This window comes from Pseudorca crassidens, chromosome 14 (genome assembly GCF_039906515.1).
Source record: "Pseudorca crassidens isolate mPseCra1 chromosome 14, mPseCra1.hap1, whole genome shotgun sequence".
Classification (NCBI taxonomy): Eukaryota; Metazoa; Chordata; class Mammalia; order Artiodactyla; family Delphinidae; genus Pseudorca; species Pseudorca crassidens.
This window is the reverse complement of record NC_090309.1, coordinates 74,213,522-74,237,105: the sequence shown is the minus strand read 5'-3', so window position 1 is coordinate 74,237,105 and position 23,584 is coordinate 74,213,522. Positions and strand designations below refer to the sequence as shown.

Here is a 23,584-nt window from a genome sequence, read left to right as displayed (position 1 = left end):
ATGGCTCTTTGATATGGCCCGTGTGCGTCTGTCAGCAGCATCTGAAAAAGCTTGAGTTGAGAGGCTCCGAGAAAGACCCGTTGCATCGTCGGAGAGAAGCTCGTCATAAGGTGGAATTAGTTTACAATAACTTATTTACCTGTCCACATCCTTCGTATCACATTAAAGCTTTCTCCCTGCTATCCGGGACTCTGGAGTGCTAAGAGGAAAAGGGAAAATCAGTTGGTAATGATATATTCAGTTTAGAAAAAGGTATCGATTCCCAGGTAACGACAGTCATGCGTTTTTTGCAGTGGAGGATGCCATTTCCTGTCGTGAAGATGGCTTTCACATATATTTTATTTGAACTAGGGAACTAGGGATAGCCCTGCCTCCCCATATTCGATAGCCTCTCTCTACGAGGTAGTAAATCCATATATTTTTTTATAACCCTTCTCTCCAGGGAACCCATCCTTTGCCTCCTCAAGGTCTCTTTGTCCATTGTCTAAAAGTAATGATGTGCTTTTGTAGTTCTAGAGTTTGTGTCCTGTGCTCTTTTCAGCCTTAAAGAAGACTTACATTTGTTATTTTTCCCCATCTCTGGAATTTCTTGGTTTGGATTAGATGGAAGGGAATGCCATTATTCTCTCTCTTATTGCGTGTTAATGGGTCTACCATGGGGATTAGGGCTTTCTGTGTTTGGGGGATGGAGGGGTGAGATCTAGTGTGTGCCCCTTGGGGTTCTCTGCTGCCCACTCGGATCCCCTTATCTTGGTGTGCTGGGGCAGAGTTTGGGCATGGCCTGTGTGAGATCATCCACACCGGGAAATCCAAGATAGGGACAAGCTTCCACTTAAGTTGGGGACCATCTAAGATGCTGGAATTCCAAAGAGATCTTTTTGCAAAAGATGATACCTTTTCCCCACCCCACCCCCACTCTTCTGTCTCTTTTTAGACGGCCTGGCCTCCTGGTGATGTTCACGCTGTGCTAAGTGTTGGTGGCCATCGAGGATTTTGCATCCTGGGGACGAATCCTGAGCTTGCCAGAGACGGACGGTGCAAGGTAGGTCAGCTCACCTGGAAATCAGAAAGTCATCTTCTCTACCATTGATTTCCTCGGGGAAGTAAGGTGAATGTAGCTGGTCCTCTCACCCTTTTGGTCAGTGAGATTTTTACCGTAGACATGGGATTAACTGGTAACCAGAGCCAAGCTAAGCCACCTGGGCCCCACCCTTCTGGAATCAACACATGAGCAAGGCTGTCACTCTTATTCACTCACCTGGGGCTCTGGTCCTCCAGGAGGTTGGATCTGGGGGTGGCCAGCAGCTAGGTGACTACTTAGCTCCTTAAAAACTGCAATTCTTCTTTTGTAATTTAACTTTTCTTGTTATTAAAATAGTATTATTAAATATCATGAAAATAGTATTGATGTTATTAATATTAAAACAAATAATAATATTTGTTCAGTGTAAAAATATTTTAAAAGATAGCACCTAAAATTATATAAATTACTTATAATTATAATCCCGAGAAATAAGCATTTTAGTGTTCTTTTCCAGGCTGTTTTCCTAAGCATATACATAAAGTGTACACGCACACATGCACGACACAGATGAGGTCACACTGTAGGTACTAGTTGGTAATCCATTATTTTGACTTCACAATATGTTGCAGGTACCTTTTTATGTCAGTAAATACAATTCTATAGCATTTTTAAAGGCTTCATATTGTATGGTTATAATAAGCCACACAGTTTACTTAACCAGTGCCTTAATAATGGGGATCTAGTGTATTTTTAATATTGCACTCTTACGAACAATACTATAACAAACATTTTTGCATATATGTCTTTGCATAGTCATTTGATTATTTCCTTGGATTAAATTTATAGAGGTCAGCCTTAAGATTTTGATTCAGGAATCTCCAAGCTAGATCAGGAAGACCAGGCAGCCAGGAGAGGTAGGGGGAACATGGCCTAACCTTGTGACGGCAGAGTCTGATGAAACTAATCAGCGAGCTGGGCCTGGAATGAAGGTGGGCGTTGGGGGTGTAGGCGCCGGGGTTCAGGACGCTTGAAGCTGAGCTGACCTAGGCTAGCATGTCTTGATGACACTTGAGCCTTTAGAAGTCCATGGGCTGAAGCCACCTCTGCATCACTCCTAGGGCTGGTGCTGGGCGAGCTCAGATGCTGCATTCTCAGCAGGCCCATGCCCTGGGCCCTCTGACCAGGAGCCTCAGGGGCTCTGCCTGGGACCAGCCTGTAGCCAGGACTCCAGCTTCCTTCCACAGCAGGGGTCTCAGCAGCTGACCAACAAGGTTCCTGCCACGCCCTGATTGTCTGCTGGTCAGAGAGCTTTCTCTTTGGACTCAGAGACAGTGGAGTTGGGGATGCGCTGCACTCCCAGAGCCCTCGCACAATGAGAAGGGATCCTGAGTTGCAGGCAGACTGGGTTGTCAGCAGGAAGCAAGAGGAGGCTCCAGGCTGGGCCTGAATCAGCTACCGAAATAGAAGAAACATCCACGTGCACCCAGCCTGCTGCCACCCAGCAGTCCAGCAGGGGTGGCCAGTGGGGACAGATGGGCGCCTGACCTTGAGAGTTGTTAGGCTGTTGGCACACTCCTAAGGACATCACTGACTGGCTGGCCAGCTGTCCAGCTACTCATCCTGGACACTAGGGAATGCTTTGCTTCTGTGACTGTCGGGCCAGAGGAGGGGAGTTGGAAAACTAGACAGTTAAGCTTGGATTTGGTGACCGTGGCTTTCTCAGCTCTTGGAGGGGGCAAAGGTGGAGTTAAGTGTCTGAGAAAAGATTCAGGAGATGCTCTTCACAGAAGTCAGCTTTCCAAGAATACGCCTTCAAGTTTTAGAGTGTGAGTGTGAGTGTGGCTGAGGTGAAGGGGGTAGGGCAACCCAGGGCAACGGGTTTAATGGCCTTTATTTTGGGGTCTTCTATTCCCTGCCTCTGATGCAGGGTGACACATGGCTCTTGTTCATCCCAACCTTTGAGGAGCATGTATTTTAGGATCGGGAGGGACTTGAAGGTTATCTCACCAGGCATATCTGATAGGACACCCCCCTTGTGGGCCTTAAATCTCTGTGCCCACCAGACTGGTCTTCTCACTGTGAACCCATGGCAGTCTTCCCTACCTCCTGGCCAGTCCCTGGAGGAGAATCATTGATTCTCTCTGTGCTCCCTTCCACCACCCCGCCCAGCGCCTGCCGAGGCTTTCAGTAAATACTCAGCGCACACACACACCCCCAGCCTTTCCTGGGGGCACCGCCATAGCATATGGCCTGCAGCTGGGTCATACGTTTCCCTCACGTGCAGGACTCCCACAGATTCCCAAGAAGATAGGAAGCTTCCACGGCCTGCGTTGACCCCTGGTAACCAGTGGAAGAGCTATCACTTTCCTGTGGAAATTGGGCCAGGTCACTGGGCTCCATGAATCCTGCTACAAAGCGGGATCTGCTCAGAGGCAGAGCGCGGAGGGCCGCTCTCTGCTTGTCCGTGGCCTGATGAGCAGCCTCTGTAACCAAGAGCATGGTACCGGGACCAGCCAGCAGGAGGGAAATCTGATGCCAGCACTGCAATGTGCGACCGTGGCCAGGGTGGGGCTGAAGAGTTAAGGGGTAAAGCTGAGGACCTGGTTCGTGCAGAACTGAAGACTGAGCCAAGAATGGCATTAGCAGACACCTAGGCTCCGAGGTGATGAAGGGCCAGTGCCCATCCCCATCGGTGCGGGGGACGCCCCTGTGCAGCCTCCCCAACCTTCATCCTGGGACTGTCGCAGTGCTGCCTATCCCGGCCCCTAGTCCCCCTGGGCGCCCTGCATCCTGGGAGGACATTACAGATGCCTCCAGAGCTAATGGGACCTGGAGCTGTGCCATCAGAGGACACATTGTGCTATGCCCCAGACTTCTGCACTCACAGCAGCTTCACCCGGCAAAGCCATCCCAAAGGTGCCCTTGCTGACCGCACACATCCTGTGCCTTTCTGCACTCCCTCGCTCTTCACAGCCTTGCTTCACTGGACCCCTGGCCCCTCCTCCCTCCTTCTCTTTCTGATCCCCCTTTGGCTTCCACCCTGAGGATGGACCTGTGGGCTGGCATTTTAGTGCTGCTTTCGCCAGCATATCCAAGCTGTCACCCACTTGTCCTTTGTTCTTGCTGCCCGTCCTGGCCCGCCCTGGAAACTTCTGCAGCCCCTACCTTCCCTGGGCCTCTGGGCCCTCAGATGCCTGAGGGGGCCGTGTAATCACGCCGAGGGGCTTGGGCACAGATCTTTTAGCAGAGCCTGAGCCAAACCCTCAGTGCTGCCCAGGCATCCTTCATGCATCACTTGTCCATTCCCTTTCCGGTCCTTGCAACTGTTCCCTGCCTCCCCCATTGTCCTCAAGACCTCCAGCCAACCCTGTCCTCCTCAGGATCAGCAAAAGACCTCCCTACTCGTTTCACGTAGACGTGGAGCCTCCCACCCTCGGCTCGGGTGGGCTGCATCTCTCTGTCTTTCTGGCCACTCCAGCCCCTCTTCCTGCTTCTGCCTGTAAACGAAGGTGTTTGTGCTACCGGGTTTCCCTCAGCTTTACTGTCTCTCAGTAGCCCCTCTACTCCCTCTGCTTCAGCTGTCCCCAGGGCTTGATTCTCAGGAAGCACCTCTGTCCTAAGGTCCTGACCACTCCTCCATAGTTCTGAGAATCCATTACCCACCGGTCTGATTGCATCTCAGACTTGACCTGGACAGAAGAAGCCACCTCATTGCTGTGAAGCCTTTAGGGATGCCTCAACCCTCGCCTCTCCCTAGGCTGTGAACCTCTGTCCTCTGTGTCTTGAGCCTCTCATCCTCTTTCCTGGACCATGAGCTTCTGAAGGACAGGGACCATTCTTTTTTTTTTTTTTTTTTTTGTGGTATGCAGGCCTCTCACTGTTGTGGCCTCTCCCGTTGCGGAGCACAGACTCCGGACACGCAGGCTCAGCGGCCATGGCTCACGGGCCCAGCTGCTCCACGGCATGTGGCATCCTCCCGGACCGGGGCACGAACCTGTGTCCCCTGCATCGGCAGGCGGACTCTCAACCACTGCGCCACCAGGGAAGCCCTGGGACCACTCTTTTATCTCCCCATCATGAGATCAGGTGATCTTATTCAGTTCAGAGGTCACAGGACTGCAGGACAGATGACCTCACAGGCAGTGTGTTAGAAGGGACGCTGGACTGAGAGACAGGCCTCTGGGCTCTCATCCCAAATCCACCACTAACGCCAGGCAAGCCCCGTACAGCTTTCTGAGCCTCCATCTCCTCTGCTTCAAATGTAGGATAACCACCCACCCACCCACCTTCCTAGCTCCCAGGAGAAGGTAGACAGGTTCAGAGGCAAAAATGACATTACCTGGGCCAGCAGTGCTCAGGCCTCAGTGAACACTGCAGTCACCTGGAGAGATTTAAAAAATACAGATGCCTGGGTTCTTACCCCAGACCTTCTAATTTCATTGTTCTCATGAGGATGGGCATCTGTGTATCTTAAAGCGTCAACCAATACTCTCAACTCAAAGGTGTTAACCAAATTCCTGGATTCTGAGCCCTGAGGATTTGGGATGGAGGTTGTGGAGATTTGGCAAAACAGAACTGCTGGCTGATGTGTAATTTATCTACTCTTTCAGCTATTCTAAAATCTGCCCCCTGGGGCTCCCCTGGTGGCGCAGTGGTTGAGAGTCCGCCTGCCGATGCAGGGGGCACGTGTTCGTGCCCCGGTCCGGGAAGATCCCACATGCCGCTGAGCGGCTGGGCCCGTGGGCCATGGCCGCTGGGCCTGCGCGTCCGGAACCTATGCTCCGCGGCGGGAGGGGCCCCGACAGTGAGAGGCCCGCATACCGCCAAAAAAAAAAAAAATCTACCCCCTGGGTCAAGGCTTCTGAAAACTGGGTACCATGGCGATAGCAATCTGTCAACCCTGTTCATCTCGCCCCACCCCGAAATGATTTTCCATGAACGCTACAGGCTGTGAGGAGATCTTATTTTCCTATGGAGCATGTAGATACGCTCACATTTAGGACTTTGTGGCAGTCAGTGTCCATCCTGTCACTGTGACTCCTTTGCTGGGACCTGAAATCAGTGCCTCTGACTTCAGCATAGGCATCTCCTCCCGAGCCATCATCACAGTGTCTCACGTCGGATCATGTCGTAACAGATAAGCTCCTTGTTTGCCTCTTCTAAGTCTAAACAGTGGCTCTCAACCCTGGCTGCATATTAAGATCACCTAGGGAAATTTTTAAAATTCTGATATCCCGGCTACACACCAGATCAGGTAGATGAAAATCTCTATGGCTGGAACCCAGGCATTAGTATTTCTGTGACACTCCCCAGGTAATTCCCAGTAGGAGGCCAAGGTCAGGGGCACGGCCAAGCCTGGAGGCAAATCTGTGACCCACCTGTGACACACGTTTGAGACCTCCTAGGGGTGTTTTCATGGAGACAGCATGCCCTGCACACTTGTTTGTCTCCCTCCTGCTTTTGATTTGCATTGTCTCACAGTCTCCTTTTAAGTCCCCTTCAATCCTTTCTGAACTCAGTGAGGTGAAAACAGGCAGAACCGAAAGCTTCCTGCTTTTCTCTGGCTGGGCCCTGGGCAGCCAGCTCCCACCCCGTCAGGCCTCCCGGGAGAGAGGGTCGCAGACCCCCTTCCCTACCCGTAGGTGCCAGGCCAGAGCCGTCGATTCTGGCGACCCCACAGTGGGGAACTGCAGCCAGTCTGCCAAGAGCCCTCCAAGGCCCGTGAGAGAGGCTCGGTCAGTTCACAGCACCTGTGCGCTGACACGGGACTGGGGCAAAGAGGGGGCCGACAGGGTGGTCTGTCAGAGCATCACTGTGCCTGGGACGGTGGCTGTGCCACCCTCGTCTGCCCTCCCTGGCCTGTGAGACTCGGCCCCATGCTGAGCAGCGTGCTGAGACCATCAGCCTAAGGCAGGCGATGCCCCAGGGGTGGATCCCCCATTTCTGGAGTTGAGTTGTTGGAAGCAGCATATGCACAGGGAGGGCACTTCCCCTTGGCTAATGGGGGCAGGGCGCACACAGCAGTTCACTCTCGCTGCAAAACCTTGTTTGGCACCTGGGCTAGAAATAGCTTATCTGCAAACCTCAGAGTTTATTTTTGTGGCCAAGTTTGATTTCCAAGTGATCTGTCTCCTTCTTTACTTTGCACCTGCCCCAGAGACCAGGGCTGATGGGAACAGTTGTGGGTTTGTGCCCTACAGCAGGGCACCTGGCCCGGGGGGGGCGTGGGAGTTGACGCCCAGCCTGTGCTCTGCAAGCTTGGCTGTGCCTATGAGGGCTCAGAGGGAGGAACACCTCTTTCTAAGTTGCACAAAAATGCTGAATAGGCTGGTAGTGGCCCTGCCAGAGTCCTGCTCCAGTGATTGTGCAAGGATGCTCCCGAATTTGTGAGCTTCCGGCTCTTATTGATAGTTTCATATTTTCACAGGTCACTCAGAACTTTTAAGCTTTTATCTGCTAATCATAAATTCTCTCTCTCTCTCTTGCAACGTGACAGATAGAGCCAGAAGCATTGGGGCTGTAAGAAGAATACCCAGCACACGGTAAAACTCATTCATTCATCCACTCAAGCACTTACTGGCAACCACACTGTATATTGTTCTAGGTCCAGGATCCAGAGAGGTCAGACAAAAGCCTGTCCTCAAGGAGCTGGCAGTCCAGTGGAGAGACCAGCAAGTAAATACATTCTGACAATAAGATGCGATAAATACAACAGTAGGAATTTATACAATGTGCTATGGAAGAACTCATTCAGTCAACAAATATTTCTTAAGCACCTGCTCTATGCCAGGCTGTATTCTGGGCACGGGGGGTTCAGCAGTGACCATATGAGACAAAATCCCTGACCCAGAGCACACATTTGAGGCCATGAGAGTATTCAGCAACTAGTTTGATCAAAACCACAGGATTCCAAGAAGAGGTAACTTCAAGCTGGAAATGTGTGTGTGTGTGTCAGTGCACACACGCACATAGGCAGTGTTTCAGGCAATAGAAAGAAACAGCTTGTGCAAAGGCCTGAATATATAAAGGGACAGGAGAGCCCAGAGCATAAGTGCTAAGGGAGACCTAAGAGTTGGGAGATGTGGCTGGAAAGGTAATTGGGTCTCGGCTGTGATGGGCATTGAATGCCATGCTGAGCCTCCAGAAGCCACGCTCTCAGATAATGGAAGCAGAGCTGAAGGCTCACAGAGCACTGGCCAGAGAGCACTCTCACAGCCAAGCTCCCCGTGCACTCCCTGAGCCCCAGAGACTCTTTGGCAGCCTCGTGCTCAGGGCAGCCACTGCCCCAACCTCACTTTGTTAGAACATCCAAGACTAAGACCATAGGACTTACTTTACCTCTTCCCATGACCCAGTGCTTTCAGTTTGCAAAGTGTTTTCACATAACTTCATCTACTTGGTCATAAGGGAGACCCTAGGAGGTAGATAGAGAGGAATTATTGTTGCCATTGATTATACTGAGCAAAACAAGCTGAGGCCCAGAGAGGGCCAGTGTCTTGCCCAAGGTCACACAGCCAATCAAAGCAGAGTGGGAACTAGAGTCCTTGTCTCCTGGTTCCTAATCCAGAGCCCCTCCTGCCTCCACATCAACTGCTACTCCTTAGATTGAAGCCTAAGACCTCTGAGCGAGTGTCAGTCTGCGCCTGCCTGCCTTCCACAAACATTAGTTGAGCACCTACTGTGTGTCAAGCCCAGCATTGAATGACCATCCTCTGGGCCTCAGTGTAGTCCCACCCCCACCCAGGAAAAAAACTGGAAGAATCACATCTTCCTTCCTTCCTCCCACCCACAGTGACCCAAGAGGCCCAAAGACCACAGTCAGCCAGGCCCAGGCATCACCCACCTACACCAAGTTGAACAGCGAATGGAATTACCACTGCAGGCTGCAGACCACTCACTCACTGCATCCTCTCATCCAGGCCACTCGGAGGCACATTCATTACAGCTGCCAGTGCATGTTCTCACTCTTACTTGTAAGAGAGCTGGATGCTAAAAGGATGGGGGAGACTTAATTCTCATTCACAGAGCTAGAGCTTCCCTGTGTAAGACAGATGCAGCCTAGCAACCCTCATGAGCCCTTCTTTTGATTTGTAGCAACTCATTTAGATAAAAGCATCTGGTTTGTGAGGTAGCAACAACAACAAAAAATCATTAAAAGCATATTTCTGCTTTTACAAAGTGACCTAGTAACAGCACAGGAGGTAACAATTAAGCTATCCCCCCTCCTCCAGGTACACAGGCAGGTGCCGAAAGTGGGAAATGAAAGTCCGGACACGGAGAGGCTCTATCCAGGGTCCCTTCTCAGATCAGTGCCATGCTCACAGATGTGCACAAGGCAGCCCCCAGCAGCCAGCCAGAGAGCCTCGCCCTCCCATTAGCACGGACAGGAGGCATCCTGCTTCTCCAACCCAGAATAAACAGTGCGATTACTTACTTAGCAGCAGTTCAGGGCTTTCTAAAATGCAATCAGAGTGCTCTGCATCTTGCACAGGTGAGCACAGAGCTGCACTACTGGCTCTGTGAATCAGATAAAGTAAATCTGACCCCATACCAGCTAGCCAAACTCACCTCCCCTGACTTCCACCCCGGCACCCGTGCATGCCCCACGCACTCACACACGGCCTCTGTTCCCCTCCAGACAGACCCTGTGCTTCTAACTGACCCTGCTTGTGTGCCTCGAACCTCTGAGCACCTGTCCTGCTAAGCCTGCATCTCCCAGGAGTACCTCTCCCATCCCTACCCATCTCCTGGCAAAGCGCTCCCAGGCCACCCATGCTGGGAATTTTCTCTCTTCTCCTCTGATTTCCTGATACGGTTACTCTCCCCGGCACCCATTTGGTTCTTTTGGGGTCAAGTGCAGTCCTTTCACTGGCCAGTGTGCTCAAGGCTCATCCCCGGACCACTGTGAGCTCAGAGCTGAGCACATGTAACACTGTAAAGGAACTGATCATAGGAGGTCAACTCACACGGCCTCTGGCAGTGCTCCTGGGTCCCTCAGCCCCTCTGCTTCCCTTCTGTCACAGAACCCTCTCACCTGGCACCTGGCTGTTTTCTTGTCTGCCTTGGGAGACAGCTGGGAGTCCCCTGAGGGCAGGGACAGTGTCTTGGTCACTGGGTCACTCCCCACAGCCTGACACAAAGAAGGTTCTGGCACAGTTATGGAATGAGTGAGTGGCATGTGTGCCTCACTCAGAAGCATCTCATTTAACCTGTCTCACCTGCGTGTACTCAGGGTCCTGCCACGCCCATGAGAGCAGCTCACAGCTGCCCACCTCAGGGCAGTGAGGGCAATGCACTGACCCAGCCCTTCCAAGGCCACTGCCCCTGGGGCACCAGCACCCCAGGCCAGAGCTCTCCTTTCTGCTGTTCCAAGCTCAGTCCCCAGTCCAAGAGGAAGACAGGCTCCCAGACCCTGCTGGAACCCAGGGTCTCAGTATGCTCAATTTAACATTTAAAACACTTTTGGAAAAGAGGTCCCATATTCAAAGGGACCTCCCAGCATTCATTCACTCGTTCATTCATTCATTTGGGGAACATTTGTAGTAAGCAGCGTAGTGTAGTGGTCAAGGGCACAGATGATGAAACAAGACTGCCTGGGTCCTAATCCCAGTCCTGCCCCCACCAGCTGTGTGACTTCCGACACGTTATTGAACCTCCTCGTGCCTCAGTTTCTTCACCTGCAAAATAGAGATTATAAATATACCTACCTCATGGGGTGGTTGAAAGGATTAAATAGTTCATATAATACAACATCTAGAATGGTGCATGAAACATAGCTTAATACAAGGGTTTGCTGTTATTATCCTAAGGGCTGGGACCCCAGCCGACTCATGGACGTAATTCATACTTTCTTCAGGACCAAATGCCCACCCCCTACCTCCGCCCCCTTGCCAGTCACCCTGTGGCCTTTGCTTGCTAAATACATCCAGTCACCAGGGGACCTCTGCTCCCAGGGAGGTGGCCCTCCTCAGACCACAGGGATCCCAAACAGCCGCTGGGCTGCAAACTGATTCTCCAGGGACAACGGCAGAGGGTCCTGGGGCCCCTCTGCCTCGCTTCTGGTGGGGGATCTCCCAGCACCCAACACAGAGGACTTGAGCTCCTGCTCAGCCCACAGCTGCCCCCGGAGCCTAAACCCCAACAGCGGACAAATGCCCCTCAGAGCACTGGGGCCTGCCCCATCAAGGGCTGCCACTGGCCGGCTTCGGGACCGGGAAGCGTGTCCCTGCTCCTCTCTGGATCTCAGTTTCTTTGTCTGTGTCCTGAGGGGGTTGGATTCGTGATTGATCCCCAGGGGCCAGTCAGGCAACGTCCCTAGGAGTGACACTCTGGATGTGGCCACATGGGGGCTTCGGGGACTCCACAGTTAGCACTGTGGCTTCAGAAGGTACGTCAGCTTGTCCTTGGGGCATCTGTCATTAACAATTTTGAGGTCGTCATCTGGTAAATAATTCATGACCCCAGAGACGGGATTAGCCGCCAATAAACAATAATCCATTTAGAACGAGGCTTCCAGGGGCCGTGCAGCCGTGGGGACGCAGCTCCCTCCCTGCCTCCGGTGTCCTGCTGATGAGCCGGACTCGGGCCTGGCCTTTCTGAAGCCCTCCCTCCCCACCCCCTCCCCTGGCTCAGCAGGGTTTAGTCTCTGGAATAACAAGGACGAGTATTGAGTGCTGACCAAGGGCCAAAGGCTATGCTGAACGGTTTCCATGTACTTTCTCCTGGAATCCTCCCAGCAACCCTATGGACGGACGTGGGTACTGTTATTGTCCCCCTTTACAGAGAAGTAAACTGAGGTTCCCAGAGGCTAAATAACTTACCCAGAGTCAGAGCGCAAGCGGTCTGGGACTCAGGTCAGCTCTGGCTCTGAGCCCGCCCGTCCCACCCCCTCCTACTGTGAGTTTTAACCTCTCATCCCTCGTCTGGCCTTGATGTCTGTGTGACCTGTGCCCTCCCAGCTAAACTGGGAGCCCTGGAAGCCTGTGTTCCCCCACTGGTCTCCCTCACCAAGCGGGGGGCCCAGGAGGTGTTTCATAGGGACTGCAGAGCCCAGCCTCACTGGCCAGCTGACTAGTTAGTGGTATCATTAGACTCCTGAGGGGTGTTTAGAGGCCAAACCAAAGCCATTGGAGCCGGGAGGAGGAGGGCATGTCTTCATCTGAACTTCTCATCTTCTCACCGGCCTGGTACACTTCTCCCTATCAGGAGCACAGCCTTCGGGCCACGCTTCCCCATCCTGGGGGAGGAGCTCTGTGCCCAGATGGTGTGAACCCGACTGTACGGGCTGGTCTTTAGGATTGGGTGAGCCCTGCCGAGAGCTGTTCCTCTCCTGCCCATACTGTCGCCCTACCAGCAAGGCCAGCTGCTCGCCCTACATCTGCAGGACTACCTCAGAGTCCTGCCCAGGGACCCCCAGTCAGGGAGAGACCCCAAAGAAAAAGAAGTGAAGTCTCTCCCACTGCCCATTCTTGGCTTCTCCTGGGTCGGGGCACACAAGGACACATCAGCACCCCCACAACCAGCGTCCCCAGGGCCTGCAGTCATGAACGGTCTTGGTTACACTTCTCAGGCCACCAGAGCCACCCTGAGTTGGGAGCTGTGAGGAACAGGGCGGAGTTGCTGGATGCTGGGCCCTGGAAATGTCCCACATCTGGAATGTTGCACAGACCTCTGGGCCAGGCCGTGTAGTGGGGGAAGTCCCATGCGTGCTCATTTCTCAATAACTGTGGTAACCAGCCGTGGGAGAGGCCCCCTGTAGGCTTCTCCCCTCTCCTACTGTGGACAGCGGGGTGGTCAGGCCTGGAGGACACAAAGGCCAGGAGAAGTGGTCCCTTGCTGCGTTCCAGAACAGCTTGAATCAGACGGCAACTTCCCCTCTCCTTTGAGGAGGCTTCCCTGAGGAGACACCGCTCCTGTCCTGCCTGTCAGGCTCCCACACTGACCTACGTCCCCAGGCCCCTTCCTGTACAATTTGCATCCGGAAGTGGGGGAAGGTCACCGGGGCATCGCCTGCCTTAGGCCGATGGTCTCAGCACGCTGCTCAGCATGGGGCCGAGTCTCACGGCCAAGGACGGCAGACGACGGTGGCACAGCCACCGTCCCGGGCACAGTGATGCTCTGACAGACCACCCTGTCGGTCCTCTCTTTGCCCCAGTCCCGTGTCAGCACACAGGTGCTGTGAACTGACCGAGCCTCTCTCAGGGGCCTTGGAGGGCTCTTGGCAGACTGGCTGCAGTTCCCCACTGTGGGGTCGCCAGAATCGACGGCTCTGGCCTGGCACCTACGGGTAGGGAAGGGGGTCTGCGACCTTCTCTCCCGGGAGGCCTGACGGAGTGAGGGCGTGCTGCGGGGCTGCACGCGGAGGGGGACCTGCTAGGCCTGCCCCGGTCCTTCTCCTCCAGCGAGCCCTGGGGATGGCTCAGCCCTGACACTAGAGCCTCTGCCACAGGTCTCCAGGGCAGGAAATTCCATCAGCTCCCACAGTCCCCACTGAGGTGGCTCCTACAGGCTTTTCTTCTATCTGACCTAAATCTCCCTTGCTGCAATTTAAGCCCATATTCCTTTGTTTTGTCTTGAATGGAAATGGAGAACAGCTAGTCCACAGCTGCCTCCTAAAGCAGGGTGAGCCCGCAGCCCTTCGTACCTCCCGCCACAAGGAAGCGTTCTCAGAAGCCTGCCCTGTCGAGTCCCTCCCGAGAGGAGGCTCTGAGAGGACAGCTTGCACACTGAGGCATGAGACGGGGCTCCATCCCTGGCGGCAGGGGGCCTGGTGGGGGCAGAGCCCCTGCTTCGGGCACAACACTGACGTGGCCCCTGAGGCTGCCGAGTGAACCAGGGGAGGAGCAGGGGAGGGGTGGGCGTGCGAATGGATCACGGTGAAAAGTGCAAGGATGGAATCTGGCCAGGGAGCTGGGGGAGCCTCCAGAAGGAGGTGACACCCACCCACCTTAAATCCCACAGGAGGGAGGGAGTCAGCCAGGAGGAAAAGGACAGGCCTTCAGACGGATACCAGGAGGGGTCTCCTCCCCTCCAGGTCCCTGGTTTGGCTTTGACAACATTGTTCTCTTAGTTATATTTATATTATTATATTATTTATATTAATATTAGTTACAGTTCTATATTAAGCAGATTTTTTTCCTGCCTGCCTCTGCTGGTGGTGAGTCTGGAGTTGCACACCCTCACACGGTCCTTCACTTTTCAGTGAGCGTACAAGTGGCAGAAGCCCCCATGGGCTAAGAGCCTCCTGGAGGGGGGTCTGTTGGCCTTGTGATCTCCTAGACCTCTAGGTTTCTGTCTCGTTTTTGTGCCTTTTTACTTCTGGGAACAAATAACTCCCACTTGTTTCAGCTATTTTGTAGTCCACTGAAGACAGTTCCTAGAAGAGATGGGTTCATAGTTAAAAAAAAAAAAATTAAATTTGATTGGAAAGCAGTAGATCGCAGCTAAGTTCTGAGTTTAAAAAGCAGGGACGCTGAGTGTCCCTGACAGCACTCAGGCAGGGTGCAGTGAACGCGAGAGAAGAATTTTTATTTTTCCTAGGCCAGTGGAATTAAAACCTTCCGATTCTGTCGGATAAATGGAGAGAAACTGAATCCTTTTTTCCTAAGCAGTTATCTAACGGCAATCCTGAGATGTGAGCAAGGTCATTTGACTTTTTTTTTTTTTTTCCATTGCCTGGTCAGAAGCCCCCTCCAAACTACTCTGCTCAGTACAAAGGGACCAAAAAAAAAAAAAAAAAAAAAAAAACATTGATTGGATTTAAATAATGGAATTGCCATTAATATCTTCCATAGAAGAAGATTGATTCTGACTTGGATTTATGGGAAGTTAGGGCTTGTAAAAGTAAACAGAGTGGTACTCGTTCAATATTGATGCATCACCCACCCCGAGGGCTGGTTAAATGGATGGGCTCTCGGCCAAAACCCCCATGCCAGCAGCTGGGTTACAGGGGCCTCTGGAGGGTGGCGAAGGCATCCTGGGCCCAGTCCAGTTACCAGCTGTGCTGGTCTAGGAAGCCAGGCTGCGCCCTTCCCCGCCTTCCTTCGCATTCGATTCTAAGGTGAAGATCACTGCCCTTTTTTGTCAGGAGGCTGTGGGGGAGACCAGCAGCTCTCCCTGATACTCTGCAAACGTTCACTGCTCCTAATAGGACCGAGGACCCTCTGATGGGCCAGAAAAGTCCCTCTCTCTCCCTGCACCCGCTAAGAGCTCCCACCCTTCTGCAGGTGGGTGGGTGTGTGGACCACCGCAGCCTCTAGCGCTGCTGTTCTTGGGCCCAGAGCTCAAGACCTTCAGCGCAGGGACATGTGGGCTTGGGGTTTCAGAAGGAGTTTCTCCAGTGACTCTTTACTCCTGCCCAGGAGAAGGTGGAGGTGAGGCCCAGGTCCTCTGGGAAAGTGGTGGCAGGGCCCTGCATGGACTAGGAAGGGCCGGTGATTGAAGGTGATGGGGGATGTCGATCACATCACAGGGCTGGTGGCTCCCACTCGTGCCAGCGTCCCACCCAGCTGGGCCTTCAGCTCCACTCCTGACTCTCTCGCTCTGCCTCTTTCATCCCCATCCAAGCATGTGAAGCCCTTATCACTGTCCTCCAGCCTTCTAGGTACTATTGATCTCCTGTCCCTCAACTATACACCAGCATCTCCCAGACCCATCCCCAGGGTCTGTATAACATGTCCCCCCTGCTCTCCCCAGGATGATCCCCAGGTGCCACAAGACCTCACAGGACTCGTCATCGTTTTTCTAGCCCACTCCCCTTTCCGTGCTCCCCACCTCTGGGAATGGCCACGCCATCTACCCAGTCCCCAAGTCAGAAGTGTGGGCGTGCCACCAGCCCTCTCCTCCGTCCCTCCCCATCCCCAAGCCCTGGAGCTAAGCTCTGTCTCCTAACCTCTCCCCACCCATCCCTCTCCTCCATCCCTGTGCTCTTGACTTGGTTCAGCAGGTGCTCACCACTTGTAACCTGCAGGACCACCGTGGTCTCCCGCCTCATTTCTCCCCCTCCCACTCTTTGCCCCCTTCCGGTTTCTGCACACTGGCCTCCAGAGTGATCCTCCAGGGTGCAAACCACACTGCCAGTTCCCCCCGTCCATGTAGGTTAAGATCCAGACATCTGCCTTTGGAACCCCCCATCACTGTGCTGACAGCATGACCCATGATCACACTCTGTACTTTATACCACGGTGCCTTTTCCATGCCTTTTCCTCTACCTGGAATGCCATTCCCGTCACCCTGTCTGGACTTGCCCACCTAGGCCTCTTCCCAAGGCAGAACCAGCCATTCTCTCTTTATCATGACATGCTGTTTGTACTTTGAGTGCAGGAAAAGAAACGAACCTTTGAGGGCCTTCTGTATCAGACAAGTTTGGGGCTGCCTGCCTTGCCCACTCCAGCTTCTGGAAACATCTGCACCCACCCACAACCCCTGCTGCTGATAGCAGGTCATGCAGCCCCACCCCTCCAGTTTACTGGATGAGGGGCAGAGTCCTGATTTCAAGGGTGCCCTTCCATCGGCTGGCCCGCAACGTAGGACTGATGGCTCCTGACTTTTAAAAATTCGCTAGACAAATAGGATCTCTCTCCAGAGAACCAGAGAGAGTTCCATTTGGGGCTGGGCACTTCAGCCGAATGGTAATACAGATGCAACACAAGAGCAATTATTCTGGAGCTCTGTGCCTGTCCAGGTTCAGTCTCAAAGGCAGTGATAGGGAAGGAAAGGAAAAGGAAGATGATGGCCTAGGAGAAGCAGAACCTTGAACAAGAGATGGAGCTCATCATGGCTGGTCCCTGAAGCTCTTCCTGTTTCTGTCCACCTGCTGGCTCCCTCTGAAACCTCACCATGGTCTCGCAAGAGTCCTCCCTTTCACATGAGCTGGTGTGGGTGCGTTCTCTTTGGTCCTAGAATGTCTACTTTTGAGTGCCTTGCAGTAATCCTGTCAAGCGGGTATTATTATTATGGCCATTTTCACAGATGAGTCTATTGAGGCTCAAACACATTAGGTAACGTGCTCAAGGTCAAGGGCGAGGAAGCGAGAGAGCCGAGATGTGGGCCAGTCTTACATACAGCAGCACCCCTTCCTCAGCATTGGCTGCGTCCTTGCAGTGTGTTCACTCTTCCCTAGTCTCCCACTTGGGGCTGTCAGCTCCTAGAAGACAGGAGCTATGTTCACTCGCCGCAGTGCCCTCACTGCCCACCACGGGCTCCAGCACCATGCAGGCATCAAGTGTCTGATGGGTATGATTTAATTTCCACACAGCCTAGCAGAGAAAGCCCTGGACTCTGAGCCCAAAAGCCAGAATTCAGGTCCTGCCTCTCTGCATGATGGTTGTGTTATCTTGGGTGGATCACTTTCCTCCCTCCATGTCCTGCAACAATGGAAACAGTCTAGGGTGTTCAGGCAGACCTCATGTTATTGCACTTTGCTTTATGGAGCTTCACAGATACTCTGTTTTTTACAAACTGAAGGTTTGTGGCACCCCTGCGTCGAGCAAGTCTATCGGCACCATTTTTCCCACAGCACTGCTCACTTCGTGTCTCTGAGTCACGTTTTGGTCATTCTTTCAATGTTTCAAACTTTGTCATGATTATGATTTTTGTTACGGTGATCTGTCATCCATGATCTTTGACATGACTGTTGCAAAAAGATTACGACCCACTGAAGGCTCAGATGATAGCATGTTTTAGCAGTAAAGCATTTTGGAATTAAGGTATACACCTGTTTTCTTAGACGTACTGCTATTGCACACTTACTAGACTACAGTATAGCATAAACATAATTTTTATGTGCACTGGGAAACCAACAAACCTGTGTGACTCGCTTTATTGAGATATTCACTTTATTGCGGTGGTCTGGAACCAAACCCGAAATATCTCCGAGGTATTCCTGTAACGGGCAGTGGATGATTCTGGACAATTTCTGAGCTCTTTTCCTGCTCTAAAATCCCATGGCTGTGTCATCTCTGCCCTGCCTACCTCAGAGGAATGACATAAAGTAGAACACTCCACGCTCCTGGCCAGCTGGGTGTTTGCCCCAACCTGTTCTTGCAACTAGCGCTGCCCTTTTCTACTCAATTCCCTGGAGGCCCCTCGCCCTTTCTTTCATTGCTTGCTGTTTGCCAGGGATTTGTGCCGCGGTCAGGCGGGCCACGATTTTCGTGCACCCCTGACAGCAGCTTTATCTAATGAAGATGAGGTGCTTACACGTATTTTCATTCTTTAAAAAAAAATCGGCTATTAATTTGTCAGAATTATTCATATTCTACTGATGATATTTTCCATGTATCTAATCAGGGAGCTCATGAATAGAAATGAAACTATTTAAACACAGAGATGGTGTACATTGTAAGATCTTGTTTTCTCACGCTGTTTCATAATGCAGTGAATACATTTATTCCTTCTAAAAACAGGTTTTGCAAGCATCAAAAAAAATTTTTTTAATCTTTGATTAAATATGACTATTCATATTTATATGAAGAAATATGCTAAACTGGTGTGAGTGCCGTATGTATATGTGTGTTTGCACGTACGTGTGTGTCTGAGACATGTGCTCATTAGAAGCTTGTTTCCTGGTTTTCTCCATAGGGACAGGAGACTGTTTTCACTGAGAAAAATGGAAAAACACATTTGGATCAAATCTTTAGGATGGATGGGTGACAAAGTCAAAGTACAAATTGAAATGGGGCTGAATAATATTCGAGATAATTATTTGTACAATGTAGACTTTTAAACTGCTCAAAATTCCAGCAGCACTTACCTACATTGAAAGAGGCTTAGAAACCATTAAACAAAGCCAGATATTAAATATACTACTGCTATTTCTCGAAACATTAGCAAGTAATGTAAAACACATGGCATCTACTCAATGGAAAATCTGAGAATACAAATTATAATAGTTGTCTTATAAGACCTCTGGGAAGCTTGTACTAAATTGCTTAATTCCATTAATAACAAACTATTACTCTAGCTATTAAAGTAACATAAGGTAATAGAGATCATGTCGGGAGATTGCACTGAGGCTCTTTCTTCACCTAGCACAAATTTATTCAGGGGCATTGATAGATTTTAATTGACTATGGCAACTGAATAGCAACAAAGAAAATTGAATGTCTTTTGAAAAGCTCCACATTTTGTAGAAACAAATAGCAACACCAAAGTGAGGGTTTGGGGTTGCTGGGGGAGGTGGGAAGGATATCGGGGAGAATCTGTACCGGCAGCTTCTCCAGAAATGCTTTCCTGTTATCGTAACAAGAAGTTTCTCAGGAACAGGCACACCACTGGCCCGAGCATCTTTTTCAGCTCTGTGCAGTCCAAATTGAAACAAAAGCGATCCACGCTGCTACAAAGACACGTGCTTTGTCATGGGGCACGCTTCCAAGATACAGGACTGGAGGGGCAGAAGGCTGCTGAGTCTTCTCCAGAGAGTTCTGAGAACAGGGTTTGTTTCAGCCTAAGGGCCTGGCATTGGTGTGAGTGACCCCTCACCCTGGGCCAGCCATAATATGAGTGACCCCTGATCCTGGGCTGGCAATGGTGTGAGTGACCCCTCATACTGGGCTGGAGATGGTGTGAGTGACCCCTCATCATGACCCTGAAGCTGAAGACCACTAAAGACTCCCTCAGTTCCCATCTAGTCCAGGGTGGATTCTAGTGACCTGTCACCTACTCTTCTCTTCCACTTTTGGTCCTGTGTCCACTACTCATTGCCATCAGGGTGTCTCTCCTGCATCTCATATGGGCCTTGCTTTGCATGAATTTAGTTTCTGTATTAGCTCCAGCTGCCGCAACAAAATACCAAAGACTGAGTGAGTGCCTTAAACAACAGAAACTTTGTGTCTCACAGTACTGGAGGCTGGATGTCCAAGATCAGAGTGCCAGCATAGTTGGGGTCTGGTGAGGGCTCGCTTCCTGGCTTGCAGATGGCCACCGTTCTGCTGTGTCCTCACATGGCAGAGAGAGAGGGGGGTAGAGAACTTAAGCCTTCCCTGGTGTCTCTTCTTGTAAGGACACTAATCTTAATGCATCAGGACCTCATTTAACTTTAATTCCATAAAACCTCTATTTCCAAATATAGTCACATTGGAGGTTAGAGCTTTAACATATGGATTTGGGAGGGACACAGTTCAGTCCATAGCAGTTCTGAAGTCTTTGTTGCATCTTGCTGGGCTAATCTCTTCTTCTCTTCTCACCCCCAGCCCCAAGTACCTGGCGCTTCAGTACTGCCTCTGTTCTCTGTTTGAAGGAAAGCCCATTTTTAAAGGAAACTGTACCAAGATGTGAGGGGCTACTGGAAGCCTCCCTGTAGTGGCATTCTAGGGGGTGGTAGGGAGCCCTGAGGGCAATGGAAGAGGTGGTAGGAGGTCACGGGGTGCCCCCCAGTCACCCCCTCACCATGCTTTTTTGTTGCTGTTGATATACAATAATATTATATAAGCTAGGTGTACAATATAGTGGTTCACAATTTTTAAAGGTTACACTCCATTTATAGTTATTATAAAATATTGGCCATATTCCCCATGTTGTACAATATATCCTTGTAGCTTATTGTTTACCTAAGAGTTTGTACCTCTTAACCCCCTACCCCTATATTGTCCCTCCCCCTACCCCCTTACCATGCTTGTTGGTGAGTTGCATCCAGATCATTGCACCACCTGGCCCAGGGCACATGATAATCTTGCTCCGCAGGTGTTTGAAGCAATTTCTGATGTCTGGGTTTTCCCCTGGGTTTTGTGTATGTCCTGAACATCACCCCACTTCAGCCTGTAGGGTGCTCATAATCTTCTTAGTGGCAGCGAGTATAATGGTCAACTCTGCTGCATCCACTGGGATCAGGGACCTTCCGTCTCTCTCTCTGCCCATTGGTCCCAGCTTCTCTCCAGGACATCACAGAGGAGCTTAGAGGGCTTGCCTTCTCCAGAGTATCCCCTCTGTACTCACAGCCCCAGAGAGGGGACTGGCTCTTCTCGAGTCCTTTCAGAGCCAGGCTCTGGGGTGTGGTGCCCAGGAACGGGCTCTGGTCCTGGCTGCGGGCTCTGGGCTCTCTGGCGCTGGGAGAATCTAATCCCACCGCAACTGCAGCACATGCATGTGTTTGAAAACCTCCTTGGCAGGCAGGACCTCCTAATTTTTTCCACTTCTTGTGATTAGCGTTGCAGACTAATCCTAGCGCCAGACTCAATACCAGCTGTTCTTCCCCCACTGCTTGTTTTTACTTATAAACCGAATCCTGGAGCCGCTGCTGCATCGGCTGGCCCCCACTCCTCCCCCAGCCCAAGCTGCAGCAGGTCACCTGCGGCATGACCTCAGGTGCGTTACTTTTCTGCGTGGCCGCCTGTGTCCTTCACACAGCCTGGGTGGCACTGTCAGGTCTCAGAGGGCCAGTGAGGGCCACTCTCGGTCCCAGAGAGGGCTTTGCTTACCTGCTAAGATGGTTTGATAGCAGCAGTTCTCAGAGCCAGGCTTGTCTTAGAGATTTCACTTTGCATCCAGAGATATTGGACATCCCTGAGTACCACATACAATTTTTGATGTGATAAGATAGATTCAAAATAGTAATGCAACATTTAGATAACTTTTGTGACCTGACAGTAAAATGAACACACATGATCCCACCTCTGAACTTAAGAACTAGGATAGTACCAGACTACTGACATGACCTGTTTTCTCCACAGTTCTTTCCAACACCCCTTAAATTTGGAAAGGTATCTGCAAGGAGAACACCTCTCTCCTCCCACCACTGCCTTGTCACCATCCAGAGGACAAGGACCTCTCCCCAGGGGTCCCCCAGTTTGTGGCAGCAGCATCTCCATCCTTCGGCGGGGACCTGGCCAGGAAGCAAGAACTCAGTGGCTTCCAGCCCAGCAGGAGTGGCCAGAGGTTCCACTGTCCTGCGGAATCCAGGGAGGGTGACAAGGCAGGAGCTCGCTCTCCTTTGCTGATTCCTCTGGCATCTCCCCTTCTTCTGATGGCTTCCATGGCCATGCAGGGGAAAGGTTATTTACAGCAGGCAGACACAGGAGCTCAGACTTCTGCATCCATAGACACCATCAATTTGCATTTCTGTGAGAGTTTCTCACATACCTGGAAGGCCCTAAAAACAAATCAGAGAGCGTGGCATATGGGACATCTGCCCTCCAAACACGCCAGCGTCAAGAAGAGTTGTGATTGTCAGAAATATCATATTCCTGTCGAAAGCCCATGAAATCAGCTCTGTAAATTGAGAACCATAAGTCACGGTTCTACTTGTTCTGCCGCCGTATAAGAACCACGAGTTTTCCATAGGGTAGGAAACAAAACGAAACCAAACCCTGAGCCCTCTGAGAATGACTTAATGTCCACTCACAGCCACCTCTACCCGGCCTTGCTCTTTCTCTTGGTATGAAATTACTGACTCCCTTCGGTCCTCACATATTTTGGGCAGGTTGGTTTTTTTCTTGGCAACTAAAATTTACTTTGAAAACAGGATTAGAGTAAATCTCTCTTTTTTTCCTCCCTGGCGATCTCTCCATGGTTTTGCCTCTCCAGCGGCTGCTGTCCATTTACATCTCTCTCCTTCCTCCTGTCTCTCCGTTACTCCTTCCGATTGTTTCCTAGGGTAGAGCCGTGCTCAGCACCTCAGGCAGTGCACATGTGCACATGCTCCCCCTATCCTAACCGCCCCAAAAACATTTTAGTTACACAGGCCTGTGTCGGGGACGGTGCAGCAATGACTCAGGCAGGATGAACAGAGGTGGCAGAAAGAGACCAGAGCTCACCTCTGCCCGGAGAGATAGGGCCAGGCGGGAAGGTAATGTAGGGATCTCAGAGAAGGGAAGCGGACGGCTGGAGGAGTCGGGGAAGGTTTGTTAGCCCCGAGCATCTTCCGCTGGATCCTAAAACAATACAATCTTGAGGTCTAGGGAGAAGAGCGAATGCCAGCTGGGTGGAGAGAGAAGGCTGGGCTGGGGCTGGTGTGCATGTGCGTGTGACCTGAGCTTGACTGTGGTCGGAGGTGCGGGCCAGGGACCGTTTCCTCGGCCCTGAGGTCAAGGGAAACTAGCCTTGTGGATACCATTCTGAAAAAGAATCCTGTGTTACGTGAGCACTGAGCAGAGAATGTCCAGGGGGACAAAGGCGGACTGGGGGAATGGTTGACTCCGGATTTCAGGCCAGGATCCTAGGATTTTATACACTGGCCGTGAAAGCAAGATCCCGTGAGTTCTCAGACTCAAATGCTGGGCATGATAGTGTTTGTTGCTGTTGTTGTTTGTCGTCATCTGGAAAGCAGGCAAGGATCCCCCTGACAATCTGGGAGTCTGGGGTTTGAGAGGCAGTAGGGAGACCCCCATGTAGACTCCGTTCTTCCGTCCCTCGCTTGGTCAAGTGGGCCGGGGACTGGAGTGCCAGTGAGGTGCTCTGACATCCAGGTGGATACGGCAAATCGGAGCAAATGCCCAGCCAGGTAGGAGCCTGCTGCCTGGGGCCTCAGCGTGCTCTGCAGAGCCGGGAGCCGCAGGCCTCTGGGTGGGGAGAGGCCCCTCTGGGCAGGGTCGAGAGGGGCTGGAGGGAAGGAGGGCAAGCCGACTA

General features: G+C 51.8%; 1 protein-coding gene across 2 annotated transcripts in view; it reads left to right on the top strand.

Annotated features, from left to right (window-relative positions):
- Positions 1-23,584, top strand: part of KLHL29 (kelch like family member 29) — a 309,112-nt gene that overhangs the window by 83,353 nt on the left and 202,175 nt on the right. For both annotated transcript variants that reach the window (XM_067703603.1, XM_067703602.1), the window contains exon 2: positions 935-1,042. The gene's annotated coding sequence lies outside the window, so the exon portion shown is untranslated. The remainder of the gene's footprint in view (positions 1-934; positions 1,043-23,584) is intronic.